This window comes from Xyrauchen texanus, chromosome 26 (genome assembly GCF_025860055.1).
Source record: "Xyrauchen texanus isolate HMW12.3.18 chromosome 26, RBS_HiC_50CHRs, whole genome shotgun sequence".
Taxonomy (NCBI): Eukaryota; Metazoa; Chordata; class Actinopteri; order Cypriniformes; family Catostomidae; genus Xyrauchen; species Xyrauchen texanus.
In genome coordinates this window covers 31,093,055-31,110,675 of record NC_068301.1, presented here as the reverse complement: position 1 = coordinate 31,110,675, position 17,621 = coordinate 31,093,055, and positions in this window count along the sequence as shown.

Genomic DNA, 17,621 nt, shown 5'->3' with positions numbered 1-17,621 from the left:
AAATCGCATTCTTTGTGCATATCACCGCCTACTGGGCAGGAAGGAGAATGTATAGTAAAAAAGGACTTATAGGTGCTTTAAGTTATTTTTTCCTCATTAAAAAAGTCTTACTCCTAAACAAATTAAGAGTCATTTTGAAACATAGGTATAACACGTCCCTCGCACTCTTTAAAAATGTGATTTTTGCCCCCCACGCACACTTTATAAACAAGCCTTACATAATAGGTCGTCAGTCAGAAAGTCTAATCAACGCGGCTTTGTTCATTTCTACAAAGTTGCTTTCAATTGCTCATTTATCCATGTTTTTCATCAACATTGATGTTGATCTAAATGAATAATCTAGAGATGAGAGTTATTTATTGGCATATTGTTCTTGATTGGCAGCATTACATGAAATGCACTGCAGAAAAAACAAAGGACAATCCTTCTTTAAAACACACATTCATATCAGTGCCAGAGTCTTCATTAAGTTATGCTTTTAACATTATGTCTCTGAGGTAATAATAATAATAACTTTATTTGTATAGCACCTTTCATACATAAAATGCAACTCAAAGTGCTTTACAATATAACAAAAAGAGAAAAACTAAACACAAAATAGAAAAACAATAATAACATGTAAAAAAAAGTAGAAAAAGATAAAGTACACTAGATTAGCTAAAAGCCTGCCTAAATAAGTAGGTCTTCAGTAATAGTTTGATCAGTTGTTTTTGCCAATTTAAGGAGATTACTAGATCTGTGTTAAATATGTAAAGCTTTTTTTTTCATATCAGCTCCTGTTTTTACCTCTATGTTGATGTGCAGTCGACAATTTGTAGGATTTAGGGAAATATAGGTCTGCTGTGTTCTTTGGACACTTACTGATGTGAATAGATATATATAGACAAGCTTTTTATACATGAAAACATACAAATGTTATTCAAACTCATAATTATTATAAGACTATTATTGTTGTCTTTTGATAAAAGTCATGCTCAGCAGCTCACAATCTGTAAGGAAATTATAGATTTGCTTTGTTCTTATAATGCTTAAAACTTCTATTACAGTCTCTTTGTAGGTCTGTAGTAGGCCTGTCACGATTATTAAATAACCGTCTTTAAATCCTTAAAATGAAATCATAGTTTATCACTATTTTATTATTTGATATATATATATATATATTTGAAGTTAAAGGGCACCTATTATGGCATTTAAAATGTTACTAATATTGTTTTGGGAGTCCCCAACAACAGTTTTACATGCATGCAATGACAAAAAACACTTTTATTGTCTTATAATATGCATTTATGTTTACCCGATTTGCTCACCGACTCCCAAATGATTCGTTCAACGACTCATTTTTCCAAACCCCTCCTTTGCGTGACGCTAATCTGCGGTGATTGGTCAGATGACCCAGTCAGTTGTGATTGGTATACTCTGTGCAGAGATTGTCGGAAACGGAACGCCCATCACCGCTTTGTAGTAAAAAAAAATCAAAATCAGAGAAGGAAGTTGATTTATGTTAGCGATCATAGCCCAAAGTTTGGTGGTAAACACCCAATCAGTTATTGTTTGCGTTAGCCCAATGCATAAACATATTGATAAAGCACTGCATTACTACAAGTTATTGCTCTATTCTTTATGACAACTCCAATAACATCGACAAACATTTCACATATTTCAAAAAAATTGACATTGGAGACCTAGTGTTACGAATGGAGGCAGCGAAGCAGACGAGGAGATGCGGATCCAATCGCAGTTCAACTTTATTAAGTAAACAAGCAAGAAAAAACACAAAGGAAAACCCTCAATGGGGAAATAAACATAAACTAGAAAACACAGGCAGGGAACACACACCAGGCTAACAACATTCATGCACATACATCAAACAACGATCGACAAGGACTGAACAAGAAACCAGGGTTTAAATACAAGAGGAACAAACAAGGGAATGAGGGACACCTGGAAGAAATAATCAAGGGAACACAATCATAATAAAAAACTACAAAGGACTACAAAAAACCAAACAGGAACCAGGAAACAGGGGCTAAACTAAACTACAAAATAAAAGCACGAAGACAAAAGACACCAATGAACATGACAGAAACCAAACAGGAAACAGGAACCAGGAAACAAGGACTAAACTGAACTTCAAAATAAAAGCACGAAGACAAAAGACACCAATGAACATGACAGAACCCCCCCTCAAAGGATCGGATTCCAGACGATCCAAAACAAAAAAAAACAAAAGACAAAAAAGACCCACAAAGAAAAAAACAAAATGAGGGCACCAGGGGCAAACAGACAGTTCAAGGGGGCACAAGGGGCACAGAGACAGTTCACGGGGGTACAAGGGGCACAGAGACAGTCCACGGGGGCAATTAGGCAGTCCAGGGAGGTGGAGAGGGTAGACAGGCAGACCAGGGAGGCTGAGAGGGCAGGCAAGCAGTCTATGGGGGTGTGTCAAGGGGCCGGGGTCAGGTGGCCTGGGGGACATCCACTGGGTAGGGACAAGCTTAGGAGGCCAGGGAGGCGTCCACAAGGCAAAGACCAGTTCATGGGGCCTGGGAGGAGGAGTGGCCACTGGGGAAGCTGGTGGAGCCAAGGTGGACTTCTGAGGCGGAGCAGTCGTGGCCTTGGGTGGCGGCGCCGAAGGAGGCGAATCAGCGTTGGGCGGAGCCAAGGGAGGCGATGGCGGAGCTGGGGGAGCCACTGGAGGCGGAGCCAAGGGAGGTTCAGGAGGTGGAACTGAAGGAGGCTCTGAAGGCGGAGCCAAGGGAAGTTCAGGAGGTGCAGCTAAGGGTACCTCAGGAGGCGGAGGCGGAGGCGGAGCCGAGGATGGTGGCTCCGTAGGAGGCTTTAGAGGTGGAGACCTGGAAGACTCTGGAGGTGGAGCCGAGGGAGGTGGCGCCGTAGGAGGTTTCAGAGGCGGAGCCCTGGAAGGCTCTGGAGTCTCTGGGAGCAGAGCCGTAGGAGGCTCGGGAGGCAGAGCCGTAGGAGGCTCGAGAGGCTCGAGAGGCGTGAGAGGCAGAGCCCTGGAAGGCTTGAGCGGCGGAGCCCTGGAAGGCTTGAGGGGCGGAGCCCTGGAAGGCTCGAGAGGCAGAGCCCTGGAAGGCTTGAGAGGCTTGAGAGGCGGAGCCCTGGAAGACTCAAGTGACTTGAGGGGTGGAGCCTTGGGAGGCTTGAGAGACTTGAGGGGCGGAGCCCTGGGAGGCTCGGGAGGAGGAGCTCTGGAAGACTCGAGAGACTTGGGAGGCGGAGCCCTGGAAGGCTCAGGAGGCGGAGCCCTAGGAAGCTCGGAAGGCGGAGCTCTGGAAGGTTCGAGAGGAGCCCTGGGAGGCTCGGGAGACTTGAGAGGCGGAGCCCTGGAAGGCTCAAGAGGAGCCCTGGAAGACTCGAGAGGCGGAGCCCTGGGAGGCTCGGGAGGCGGAGCTCTGGAAAGCTCAGGAAGCTCAGAAGGCGGAGCTCTGGAAAGCTTGGGAGGCGGAGCTCTGGAAAGCTTGGGAGGCGGAGCTCTGGAAAGCTCAGGAGGTTCGGAAGGCGGAGCTCTGGAAAGCTCGGGAGGCTCGGAAGGCGGAGCTCTGGAAAGCTCGGGAGGCGGAGCTCTGGGAAGCTCGGGAGGCTCGAGGGGCGCAGGCTCTAGGACGGGCATGACCATTGGCGCTGGCTTTTGGTCAGTCCAGGCTATTGGCATTAGCCCGGGAACGGTCGAGGCTACAGGCGCTGGCTCAGGGACGGTCGAGGCTACAGGCGCTGGCTCAGGGACGGTCGAGGCTACAGGCGCTGGCTCAGGGACGGTCGAGGCTACAGGCGCTGGCTCAGGGACGGTCGAGGCTACAGGCGCTGGCTCACTGGCCTCTGAGGTGACAGGTACTGGCTCACTGACTGTGGTATGCGCTGGCTCACTGACTTCTGAGGCGACAGGTAGTGGCTCACTGACCTCTGAGGCGACAGGTACTGGCTCACTGACCTCTGAGGTGACAGGCTCTGGCTGGGTGACTGTGGTATGCGCTGGCTTGGGTTCGCTGACCGTGGCTGACGAGGGCTCTGGCTCGCAGACCGGGGCAGGCGAGGGTTCTGGCTCGCTGACCGTAGCTGACGAGGGGTCTGGCTCGCAGACCGGGGCAGGCGAGGGCTCTGGCTCGTGGCAGACCGTGGCAGGTGGAGACTGGGGAGCAGAAGCCTTTCCTCTTCTCCTCCTCTGCCGGGCAGACGAAGCTGACAATGCTGGCTCGTTGGCCGTGGTAGGCGTGAAGGGACGAACCACGGGCGAAGGGAGAGTTACCACTGTGGGAGGAGTGGCAGGGTTCTCCTCGATGACGCCCACAGTAAACGGTGAACCGCAGGCCAGCAGAGTCTCCTCCACGAACGCGTGGAGCGCCCAGCCAGCGTTGCCTGTGGCAACCGCTCCTTGAGCGCACTGTTCAGGCTCGCCCGGAAAAACCCCACCAGGTCGGAGTCAGGGAATTCGGTGGCACTCGCAATCACGAGGAAATCGCGGATGTGGTCCTCCACCGGACGATTTCCCTGACTAAGGCTGAGCAGCTGACAGCTAGCTTTTCCAACCGCTGGATCCATGTTTGGTCGTTCGTTCTGTTACGAATGGAGGCAGCGAAGCAGACGAGCAGATGCGGATCCAATCGCAGTTCAACTTTATTAAGTAAACAAGCAAGAAAAAACACAAAGGAAAAACCTCAATGGGGAAATAAACATAAAACTAGAAAACACAGGCAGGGAACACACACCAGGCTAAAAACATTCATGCACATACATCAAACAACGATCGACAAGGACTGAACAAGAAACCAGGGTTTAAATACAAGAGGAACAAACAAGGGAATGAGGGACACCTGGAAGAAATAATCAAGGGAACACAATCATAATAACAAACTACAAAGGACTACAAAAAACCAAACAGGAACCAGGAAACAGGGGCTAAACTAAACTTCAAAATAAAAGCACGAAGACAAAAGACACCAATGAACATGACAGAAACCAAACAGGAAACAGGAACCAGGAAACAAGGACTAAACTGAACTTCAAAATAAAAGCACGAAGACAAAAGACACCAATGAAAATGACACCTAGAAGCTGCGCTGAGCGTAACTTACACAACACACACAAATACTTATTAAGCATGCTAAAAAACACATAAAAGCAACAATTATTAATAATACTTACAGGTTGTGATTCGGAGGAGGTAGCTGATCCAAATAAACTTGGTACTGAACCTTCCTTCAGTATCAACCGGCTCGCGAATCCACACTTGAAAGCATTCGTGTTCGTAAAGCAATCGTCATTAAAATGACGCGAACACAGCACAAGGTTCGGCTATACTTGTGTGGTATAGTTGTAAATATAAACTCTAGCCACTGATTCTTCACATGCTCGTCCCTGGGCAGTGAAAAAAAGGTCGCTTTTGATATGTACTTCAGAACACAGCGTCTTGTTGTCGACATGATGTTTTCAAGTTTTCCCTGGTGTCTGCGCGCACAATGAGTGGGCGCGGCTAATTTGATAATTTTTCGTCTTGACGTCACAACGAAAAGGAAAATGACTCGTTGGAAAAACGATTCATTACATTGACTCAGAGTCGACTCCTACTTTTGAGAGACAATAACTTTTTTTACGGTGAACTTTCATATATAAAACTTTGCAGGATGTTTTTGTTCACTTAAATCTGTTACACACTACATGAAAGGTAATTTTCAAAATTCCAAAATAGGTGCCCTTTAAATATGTAAAAATGACATCTTAAGGTGTAGCCATCAAGCAGAAAAAGCACACCTTAAAAAATTATGACAATTTATATGAAAATTAATCATAAAAGCCCTTAACGAGACAATTAGCCCTAGAATTAGCCTTAGGGTCACAGCCCTAAAACAGACAATTAAACGTCATAATCGCAATTATTTATTTGACAATTAATTGTCAGCCAAATTTCATAAGTGTGACAGCCCTAGTCTGTAGATATACACATTTTAAAGGATTGAAATCTTTTGATCTTTGATTCAGTGACTAACTAATTTCACACAAGACACTCATTCTGGTATCACCAGAAAAAGTCACTGAATCATTAAATGGATCTGAACGTATTTTGGTGAATGTAGTAAAAAAACTTGAGCCACTTGGATATATTTAATGCTACAATTAAAACATAATTGCACATGCATAATTGTCATTATTGTAATTGATTAAATAATTTATTCAGGACCAGCTTGTGCTCAGTCTTTTATTGTCATGTGTGAAACAGAAGCAAGTGCTCCACAAGATGCCCTTTTATTTTTGCATCTAATTCTGCCAAATTTTGCAATTAATTGGCAATATTTGAATCTTTAAAATACTACAAATATATTTGTATATTTGTACACTTTTAAAATGACTGCTACTACACAAATTCACAAAACACAACACAACAAGATGGTAAAACCTCCCGTAACAATCCAGCTTAATACAATACATGCAATGTTTGGATTATTATATGTGTGTTCTGAATATGCATCAAAATGTTTAAAAATCTTAAAGCAATGTACAGGATTGCTAATGGAGTTTCTATAATATTTTAGAACCAAGAATCCTAAAGGATCCCAATGGGGTCAAATAATATATGAAGAAGTAAACCAAATCCATTTGGATAAAATGTGAAAAAAGGAAGAAAAAAAATAGGATTTTCAGTGAGTATTCATATTTGATCCCATTAGAACCCATTAAGATTGTTGGTTCTGAATTATCATTGTACATTTCTTTATATATATATATATATATATAATTTCAGAAATACTAACTATAAGCATTTAGACTAGTGATCTAAATCTTTCAGACCCCACTGCAATTGACTTTTGGCCAAGCAGGGTGACATTCATGGCTCATGCTGTTGGTTAACTAATCCTCATTGTACTGGGATAGTAACGATGTATTTTAGCTATGATTTGATGTTGCATGTTCCCGATCATTCAGGTCACTATTCTTTCTCTCCTCTAATGTGCATGTTCTGACTGATGCACAGCTGTGGAGGTGGCCCTGAAATCTGCTCCTTGTGTTTCTGTGTCATTACCTCTCAAAGAGTAAGAGAGCTGGTGTGAATACCATTGTGAGCTTACTGGGAGGAGGATCAAGTAGATTTAGAAAGACAGATGATGTGCCATACCTCACCTTGAGATGAGACACCAGTCCAGCATGTTAATCTACCATGATAAAACTGAACTCTATCGTGTCATGTTGAGTGTGAGAACAATCAGTGCTGATAACACCAGAGGTCCCCTCGTAGTGAGACAGATACTGTTTATCTCTAATCTATATGGACTGCTAAATGAATAATTACTGGAAGCTGTTTAAGCCATCTAGTATACTGCTGTGATAAGCAATACAGAGGTTAATCAGTGCAGTAGGGTTTCTTAGCAAGGTTAAGGTTCATATCTCATCTGAGTGAGTGTTGGTCTTTTTTTAAGCATTTGTGTGAGTGTGCATGAGACTTACTGTCAAACAAATCTCATGACTTGCATGCAAAATCTGCTACTTATGCATGTACTTCCATTTATCAACATGCAACCACATATTAAATAACTTAAAGTGAGTACTTGTTTGGATAAATTAAATGAACATTTTGCACATTCTAGACTCGTTCTTGAATTTCCACCACTTTTACACTCTGCAGTGACATATTAATATATGTTTTGGCCTTCCAGACTGAGACAATGTTTTTGACAGTTAAAACTGAGCTTTTTTGAAAATGCTCTTCCAAGTGGATACATTTGAAAATACAGTCTTCACGTTGTAGTGTGGACAGGGGAAATGGAGATATCTAAAAACAATGGCATTTTCTGTCATGTAACGCAGTCAAGTGATACATTGAACCCAAAACAATCAAGATGGTGGCCCATGGTTTAGCGACATTGTTGTGCCTGCTACACACTTTGATACTGTTGTTAAAAGTAAATGTTACTATGTACAACCTTCACATTGCATACCGTCAAAAGAAGTTTACTCGGAATATCTGTCTAGCAAAGAAACACAAGGAGAATTTAGTTTTAGACCGTACATGGAACGGTGATTTTACACATGTGCAGTAAGAGGATTTAAGCGTTTTCATTTGTTTCAGTGTGGACAAGAAACTTTTGGAAAATGCTTGAAACAACAGTGTGAACAGAGAGCGTTTCAAAAACGAAATGCCGTTTTTGGATGTGGCTGGATTAATGTAGACATAATCTCAAGAGTTTTGATTGCTCTAAACCAGTGTTTCCCAAACTGGGGTAGGAGTACCCCTGGGGGTACGAGAGGTGACAATGGGGGTACGCGAATACAATTCTGAGATTTACCTTTCTTTTAAGTTCATCACAGTCTAAAATAACATTCATGTATTTCTCACTGGCAAAAAATATTTTGTGTGCCCTCTAGTGTAGAAACACCAAAATGGCTGTGTCATAAAGGTCAGATAAATATGCAATGAAATAACCCTATCTTTTGCGGTTAAAAAAAATAAATACATCTACTCATGTGTCGTGCTTCGCACAGATTTATTTTTTCACATTAAATTGATTCTTCACTGTTTTACCAGACTAGCACATGTAAGTCATCCACTATTTAAGTTTGTCTGTTTATTGTTTAGTTTTTTTGCAGATTAAAATGTAATTTGTACAGCTACGTTCCTGCAATTCACGGCCAGCAATGCCGTACCTGCAATGATGCGTAATTCCAGGCACAGATCTGAACACTATTCTTGCGTACCCCTTCATGATGAGGGGGGAGTTTTCAAGTTATGCAGTTTATATCATATCCAGCATACCCATCTCAGTCAGTAAGCCATTTATTCAATATGTATATGATTAATATAACATGTAAAAAAAAACATGCACAAATATAACATGTTTAATAAAACTTGTATACTTGTGTAAATGTTATCTATCAGAATCAGAATCAGCTTTATTGCCATGTGTACACATACAAGGAATTTGACTCTTGCTCACGATGTGCTTACTCATACAAAAAAACACAATAATAAAATAAAATCAGACACAGGCTACAGTGTAGACAACACAAATATGCACACTATGAACAAAAACAATATAGACATATTGACAAATAGTGCAGTGATCAGAGTGCAAAGGATACAGGAGTAAAGTTATTATTATCATACATTATGCATACATGTACACAGTGCGATGAAGCATAGTGCAAAGGATGCTGGAATGAATAGTATAGGTATTTTGTGCAGGAGTTGTGACTTGAGGTAGGTGGATTGGTATACAGTGTATACAATATGACAATATAACAGTATGAACAGTATGAACATTATGAACAGCTCTGAAATAGAGAATGATTAATAAAATTAAGTAGTAACCAGTAAACAGGTCGCTGATTAGAGACAGAGTTACTGGGTTATTGCACAGTTCAATTCAATTCAATTCAATTTTATTTGTATAGCGCCTTTCACTACACAACACACATCGTTTCAAAGCAGCTTCACAGAACATCAGCATTAACAGACGACAAAAACTGCAACGTCCATAAAGTCGATTAATCATCATTGTGTAATTTAGACAAAATTTGATTTTAATGGTTTAAAAATAATTAAATGATAATTATATTAACTCTTTCCCTTCCAAACACGGAATTTTCCGGGTTTTATGAAAAAGCTTCCCGCCAAACACGGAATTTTCCTGGTATCCGTGTTTTAGGTGGAATACGGTAAGAAAGACCCGCGACGCATGTTTTGAAAGAGTACGCAACTCTTTGATCAAAGAAACAGACTGCGATCGCCTTAAACGTAAGTGGAGTTTTGAGAATGTAGCTCAAAATGTAGATAGAAATGCCTTTTTCTCAGCTTTTTGTCCTAAATGTTGTTTTTGACAAAGCCTACCTTTAATGCCTTAATGGCATTAAAAATAACAAATGAAGATAAAATAAAATCGTTTTTTATTTGCCTAAAAGCAGAGGCTCAGATCTTTATTTTGATATATAGCATCTTCATATATTCATGGAATTAAATATTCTATGGGCCATTAAAGTTTTGTAAAATCGCCAAAATCCTGGTGTGGCTGGCAACTTTTTTTTTTAAAACGCTGGCGGGAAAGAGTTAATAACCCCAGTGAGCAAGCCGTAGGCGTACTGTGGCAAGGAACACAAAACTCCATAAGATGTAGATTAATGGAGAAAAATAACCTTGGGAGAAACCAGACTCACTGTGGGGGCCAGTTCCCTCTGGCTAACATTATGAATGTAATGTAAATATTAATTATGTATAGGTAAAATCATGTTTTAAAATCATTAAACTAAGTGTTAAGGTGTCAGTGAGTAAAAATCGATTGTGTTTGAACTGTAAGATTAATGACCAAAGTCTTTGAAGTCCATCTAGATTAATTGTAGAGGTTCTACTTGTCCTTGTAGAGGATTAATTGAAGTGTCCCTGTCAATTGGCCGACGAAGGCTTTTGTGGGCAATAGTTAGTCTATGCATTCCATTTCACGATCGTAGTCCATCAATCGACCGCATTTAGTCATCATCATTCAGCGACATGTAGCAGTGGAGTCCAACATGAAGCAGGAATGGTGCTGGATCCAGCCGGTTCTGGTGACCTCAGGATAGGAGTCCCGAGGTTGAGACAGGGAAACAAATAAAAAGATGTAAGCGTAGATGCCATTCAATTTATTGCAGAGTTTGAGATCATGCTCAATGTTTCTAGTTCCGCAGACTCAACTAAAGCAGCCTAAGTGTGGGATAAATTAGGTGTATGCCTGGCTAAATAGATGAGTCTTTAGTCTAGACTTAAACTGAGAGAGTGTGTCTGCATCTCTAACAGTGTTTGGGAGATTATTCCATAGTTTAGGAGCCAAATATGAAAAGGATCTTCCTCCTTTTGTGGATTTTGATATTCTAGGAACTATTAATAGGCCAGAATTTTGCGATCTTAATGAACGTGTTGGAATATAGCGTGTTAGAAGATCACTTAAGTATCAGTGGAGCTAGACCATTCAAAGCTTTGTAACGTAGATAACAGAATTTTAAAATCAATACTGAAATTTAACAGGTAGCCAATGTAGCGATGATAAAATGGGGCTAATATGATCATATTTCTTGGTTCTCGCCAGCACTCTGGCTGCTGCATTTTGAACCAATTGAAGTTTATTTATTGATCTTGCTGGACATCCTCCCAGTAATGCATTACAATAATCTAGTCTTGAGGTCATGAACGCATGAATTAGTTTTTCGGCATCAGCAACCGAGAGCATGTGCCTTAATTTAGCAATATTTCTTAGGTGGAAGAATGCTGTTCTACAAACATTTGTAATTTGATTTTCAAAGGACAGATTTGTATCAAATATAACACCTAAGTTCTTTGCTGTTGAAGATGATGTAACGGTACATCCATCTAGAGTCAAATTATATTTTAGTGGCTTATTTTTAGAGCTTTTTGGTCCAATAATTAGAACCTCTGTTTTGTCAGAATTGAGTAGAAGGAAATTTCTGGCCATCCAATCTTTTATTTCATTGATACACTCTGTTAATTTTGATAATTGTGAAATCTCATCAGGTTTTGAAGAAATATAAAGTTGTGTATCGTCAGCATAGCAGTGGAAACTTATTCCACGATTCCTGATAATATCTCCCAGGGGAAGCATATACATGGAGAAAAGCAGAGGCCCTAAAACTGATCCCTGTGGCACTCCATATTTTACTTTTGTTTGGTTTGACAATTCCTCATTTACATAGACAAAGTGGTAACGGTCTGCTAAATATGACCTAAACCATGCTAATGCCACTCCACAAATTCCAACATAATTCTCCAGCCTATTCAAGAGAATGTCGTGATCTATCGTGGTCTAATGCAGCACTAAGATCTAAAAGCACTAGAAGAGAAATGCTGCCGCGATCAGATGATAAGAGCAAGTCATTTGTAACTCTGATAAGTGCAGTCTCTGTACTGTGATGAGGCCTAAATCCAGATTGAAATTCTTCATATATACTATTTTTCTGTAGAAATGAACATATTTGGGAGGATACTACCCTTTCTAGTATTTTTGACATAAACGGAGATTTGAAATCGGTCTATAATTAGCAAGTTCTCCAGAATCAAGTTGTGGCTTCTTAATTAGCGGTTTGATAATTGCCATTTTAAAGTTTCTTGGGACATGTCCTAAGCATAGCGAGGAGTTAATGATATTAAGAAGAGGTTCTGATATTACAGGAGATACCTCTTTAAGAGCTTAGTTGGTATTGGATCTAACAAACAAGTTGTGGCTTTTGATGTTTCGATAAGTTTTGTTAGCTCTTCATGACCTATGATAGCTAAGGATTGAAGATGCACATGAGGGAAATTAGTCGACTCTGATTTCTGAGGTGCTATGACAGATGATTGCATAATTCCAATTTTATTTCTGATTATTTCAATTTTATCTGTAAAGAAAGTCATGAAGTCATTACTCTTGAGGTGTGACGTAATATCTGGTTCGGTTGAGGCTTTATTCCTAACCAATTTAGCCACAGTACTGAATAAACATCTAGGATTGTTGTGGTTATTTTCTATGAGTTTACTAAAATATGCTGACCTGGCAGCTTTTAGTGCGTGTTTGTAGCTACAGATACTATCCTTCCATGCACCCTGAAATACTTCTAATTTTGTATTTTTCCACATGCGCTCCATTTTCCGAGCTGCTCTCTTGAGAGCATGAGTGTGATCATTGTACCATGGTGCAGGGCTTATTTTTTTATTTTTTTTAATCGAAGTGGGGCTGACAACATCAAGGGTGCTAGAGAAGACTGCATTTAAATTTTTTGTTATTTCATCAAGTTCTTCTGGGCTTTGCGGTTTATTGAGTATATGAGATAGATCTGAAGAGTATTAGTGAAGCTATCTTTAGTGGTCGAAAGAATAGTTCTACCTAAACGATAGCGTGGTGTAGATTGAGTAACAGTAGCTGATCGCAGCATACAAGAGACGAGGCAATGATCCGAGATGTCATCGCCTGCTGCAGAATTTCTATATTATCAACATCAACTCCATATGAAAGAATTAAGTCTAGCTGTATGATTATGGCGTATGAGTTGGTCCTGTTACATTTTGTCTGACTCCGAGAGAGTTGAGAATATCGATAAATGCTAATCCCAATGTATCATTTTCATTATCTATGTGAATGTTGAAGTCACCAACAATTAAGGCTCTATCTACAGTAACTACAAGATCTGATAGAAAATTTGAAAATTCACTAAGGAAATCTGAATAAGGCCCGGTGATCTATACACTGTAGCAAGGGTAAAGGATCTACAGAGATTTTTTATTTATATTTGTATTTGACGGTGTCACATTAAGCATTATTAGTTCAAAAGACTTACATTTATATCCTGTCCTCTGAGTAACACCAAAAACTTCACTGTAAATTGTAGCAACACCTCCTCCTCGGCCCTTCAGACGAGGCTCATGTTTATAACAATAACCTGGGGAGTAGATTCATTTAAACTAATATATTCATCCGGCTTAAGCCAGGTTTCAGTCAAACAGAGCGCATCCAATCTATGATCTGTAATCATTTCATTGACAATTAGTGCTTTGGTAGCAAGAGATCTAATGTTTAGTAGCCCTATTTTTATATGATGTTTATTTTTAATTTGTTTGTTTTGTTCAAGTTTGACCTTAATCAAATTTTTTTCTAAATGATTTAGTGAGGGTATTGTGTTTGGTAGTTCGGGAACAGACACAGTCTCTATGAGATATCTAGGTGATACTGTCTCTATGTGTTGTAGTTTATGTGACCTGTGTGACGCCTCATGGCAGCTAGCAGACGCTCGGATTAACCAGTTTGTCTGCTTCCTGACCTGGGCCCCAGTTAGTCAATTAATATCATTAAGTCTATGAGCCAAATTACTAGAGAGGAGAGCTGCACCTTCCCTGGAGGGATGGAGTCCGTCTCTCTTTAGCAGGTCAGGTCTACCCCAAAAACTTTTCCAATTGTCTATAAATCCTATTTTATTCTGCAGACACCACTCAGACATCCAGCCATTCAGTGACACTAATCTACTATAAACCTCGCCACCACGCCGAGCAGGGAGGGACCAGAGCATATTACAGTGTCTGACATCGCTTTTGCAAATTTGCACACCTCTTTAACATTATCTTTAGTGATCTCCGACTGGCGAAGCCGGACATCGTTAGTGCCGACATGGATAACAATTTTAGAAAATCTACGCTTAGCATTAGCCAGCACTTGTAAATTTGATTTGATGTCAGACGCTCTGGCCCCCAAATGCAATTAACAATAGTGGCTGGAGTCTCTATTTCCACGCTCCTTACAATAGAATCACCGATAACAAGGGCTCTTTCAATATGATTCTCAGTGGGTGTATCACTGAGTGGGGAGAATTTATTGGAAACCCTAACAGGAACGGGAGAGTGGTGTCTCTTTGCTGAACGAGTATGCCGCCGAGACGCCACCCAAATGCCCTGCTGCAGGGGCTCTATAGCCGAACCAAAGTGTGTGTCTTGCTCTCTGTACTGCCCGCGATCCGAAACAGTATCTACCGGCTTCTCTTTCTCACTGACCTCTACTAGCGTTCGGATGCGAGTCTCTAACTCATTAACCTTCTCCGTCAGCCTGACTAATTCCTTACATTTATCACAAGTGAATCCCTCACTGCTGACGGAGGAGGCTATTGTAAACATGTGACATGCAATGCATGAACAAATAACATGAGCCGATGCCATGACTTACCGCAAATTGTTCGTGCTTTGAGATCGATGCAATAATCTGTGTACCGCAGAGGAGAAAAAATTGTTTCTGGAATTGTTTCTGACACTGTGAGTCAGAAATCAGCTGTTCATCAGAGTGATGGTTTGTGGGAAGAAACTGTTTCTGTGTCTGTTAGTTTTGGCATACATTGCTCTGTAGTGCCTACCTGAGGGGAGAAGCTGGAACAGGTTGTGTCCGGGGTGAGATGGATATGCAGTGATGTTTCCTGCCCGTTTCCTGACTCTGGAAATGTATAAGTCCTGAATGGAGGGCAGGTTGGCACCAATGATCTTTTCTGCAGTCCTGACTGTCCGTTGTAGTCTGCTCCTGTCCTTTTTGGTGGCAGATCCAAACCAGACAGTGATGGAGGTACAGAGAACAGACTGGATGATGGCTGTGTAAAAGTGGATCAGCAGCTCCTTAGGTAGGTTGAGCTTCCTAAGCTGGCGCAGGAAGTACATCCTCTGCTGGGCCTTCTTGATGATGGTGTCAGTGTTGGACTCCCAGTTCAGGTCCTGGGATATAGTGGAACCCAGAAACCTGAAGGATTCCACAGCAGACACAGGGCTGTTGAGTATGGTGATGGGGGGCAGAGTGGGGGGGCTCCTCCTGAAGTCCACTGTCATCTCCACAGTTTTGAGCATGTTAAGCTCCAGGTTGTTCTGACTGCACCAGAGAGCCAGCTGATCAACCTCCCATCTGAAGGCCGACTCATCACATCCCGGATGAGGCCGATGACCATTGTGTCGTCAGAGAAGTTCAGGAGTTTGACAGATGGGTCTATGCGTTAGAGAGGGGGTACGTGAAAGGATGTTGAATGTTTGGAGGTGTACGCCACTGTTAAACGTTTGGGAACCACTGCTCTAAACCACAGCAGATGTTTTTTTTACAACAGAGCAGGATTATCTACATACATTATCCTCCAGAGACCCAATCATGAATGCTGTGTGCATTTTCCATTTCCCTTTTTGATTCGTAATTAGTAGTTCCTAAGAAACATGAAAAAAAAATGACTTGACTCGGACTCAAGCCTTTGGGACTCTTTTTGGGACTCTTCTTGGGATTTTTTTCCAAGTCCAGAAGAGTCCATGACATACAGTATGTGATGCAATGGAAAAAATACAAATAAATATAAAAACAGAAATGAATGATCGCATCTCTGTCTGCATGCAACTGTATTATCCCCTGAAGTCATAGACATAGCCAGAGTTTTTCACTGTGTTTAAGCAAATCACACATACACACATACACACGTGCACAGGCACACTCATCAGTCAACCAATATGCTTGAATGTTACTACAGAGACTACTGTATAACATTGATTTCCGAGGTGGCTGGCATGACGAAAACATAAAGATGTGTATGTATCCAATGTAATAGAAACTAAACAAGGCAGTTCCCTTCCGAGGGAACTCGCACTGCGTCGTTGAAAACAACTCTTTGGGGAACGCTCCTTAGCGTGCGCCTCTGAATTATGAATGAAACTATTCCAATCTTGATTGGTGTTGCGTCATGACGTAACATGTGACGGCATAACCGGATGCATAAAAGTGACGCCGGCACACAAACACATTAGCTTTCGCTCTTCAGCAAGCGCTCTATGTGTATTGTTTGTCTTATTTGGTGTTGTTTGTCTGATTTAAAAATATTATGGCCACCCAACAGTTCATGAAGTGCGTGCACCCCTGCCCTCGTTTCATTACGGGTAGGGACACGCACGCTTTATCTGTGAATTGTTTGGAAGCGCAGCATGCACAGGCAGCTCTCGAGGGATCTGCCTGTGAAAGTTGTGAAGCACTACCCATGAGAGTGCTGCGCTCCCGGTTGGCGTGCTTTGATGATCACGGTCAGGCTCGCGTTCCCCACGGATCTGGTCCCGCGTCTGTTGAGGCAGCGCGGCGGTTGAGCTCGTGGGGTTCGCAGCGGGATCTTGCAGATGAGAATGAGACTGCTGCGGCACTTTCTCATTCTTCGTTTGAGGATCCCGAGCCTACTGTGAGTGGTGCAGAAGCCCGCGTCGCGGCTTCTTCTGCCCACGATCAGGTCCCAATGCTTGAGCTCTCTGCTTCCGAGGAAGTGGATATGCTCAGCATTGATGCGGATCGACCGTGAGTCAAGCACGCCAGTTTTCGGCCAAGCTTATGAGGAGCTGATTGAGGTTGTGACGCGTGCCGTGGCCAGACTTGATATCAGCTGGCCACAAAATGAGCAGGAAACGCAAGTTGAAAGACAAATTAGATGAGCGTTTCCTGCGGCACAGATCACAACCTCAGCGCCGGGGTTTGCCGTTTTTTCCCCAATCTCCACAAAAAAAAATATAAATATATATCTCGAGATCGTGGGGTAAACCGCATTCGTCCCATGTCTCCAGCCCCAGTGTGGTGATTACAGACGATGTTTTGGGGGCACGGGATATGGGCTAAAACCCCGGCGCTGCCTAGTAAGCCCTGCAGGGATACATCTGCTTTAATAAGTAGGGCTTACATGGCGGCAGGTCGGGCTGGTTCTTGCCTGCACTCAATGGCTATTGGCCGCTCTATGGCAGCTATGGTGGCCACAGAGAGGCATCTGTGGCTGAATTTATCGGGGATAAAGGAAAAGGTTAGATCTTTTCTGCTTGATGCTTCCCCCGTAAGGTAAGTCTAAATCGAGTAGGGCAAGCAGATCAGCCCCAGCCATCAGTCAGCTCCTCGCACCACAGAGTTCCCCCCCGCTGCAGAGCAACCGAGGTTGTTCTCGCAGCGGCGTCCTCAGGGAATCGGTGTCGGTTTCCCGCCGTCTCTGATGCTTCAGGCCACATCAATTTCCAGCGAACGCACACCGTGCCGTTCGTGTCAAAAAAAAAAAAAAAAAAAGTATCCATTGTGGTCACAAGAACCGTATCAACTAAATCCTGCCGGTCTCTCGCTTCAGGAAGTCGAGAA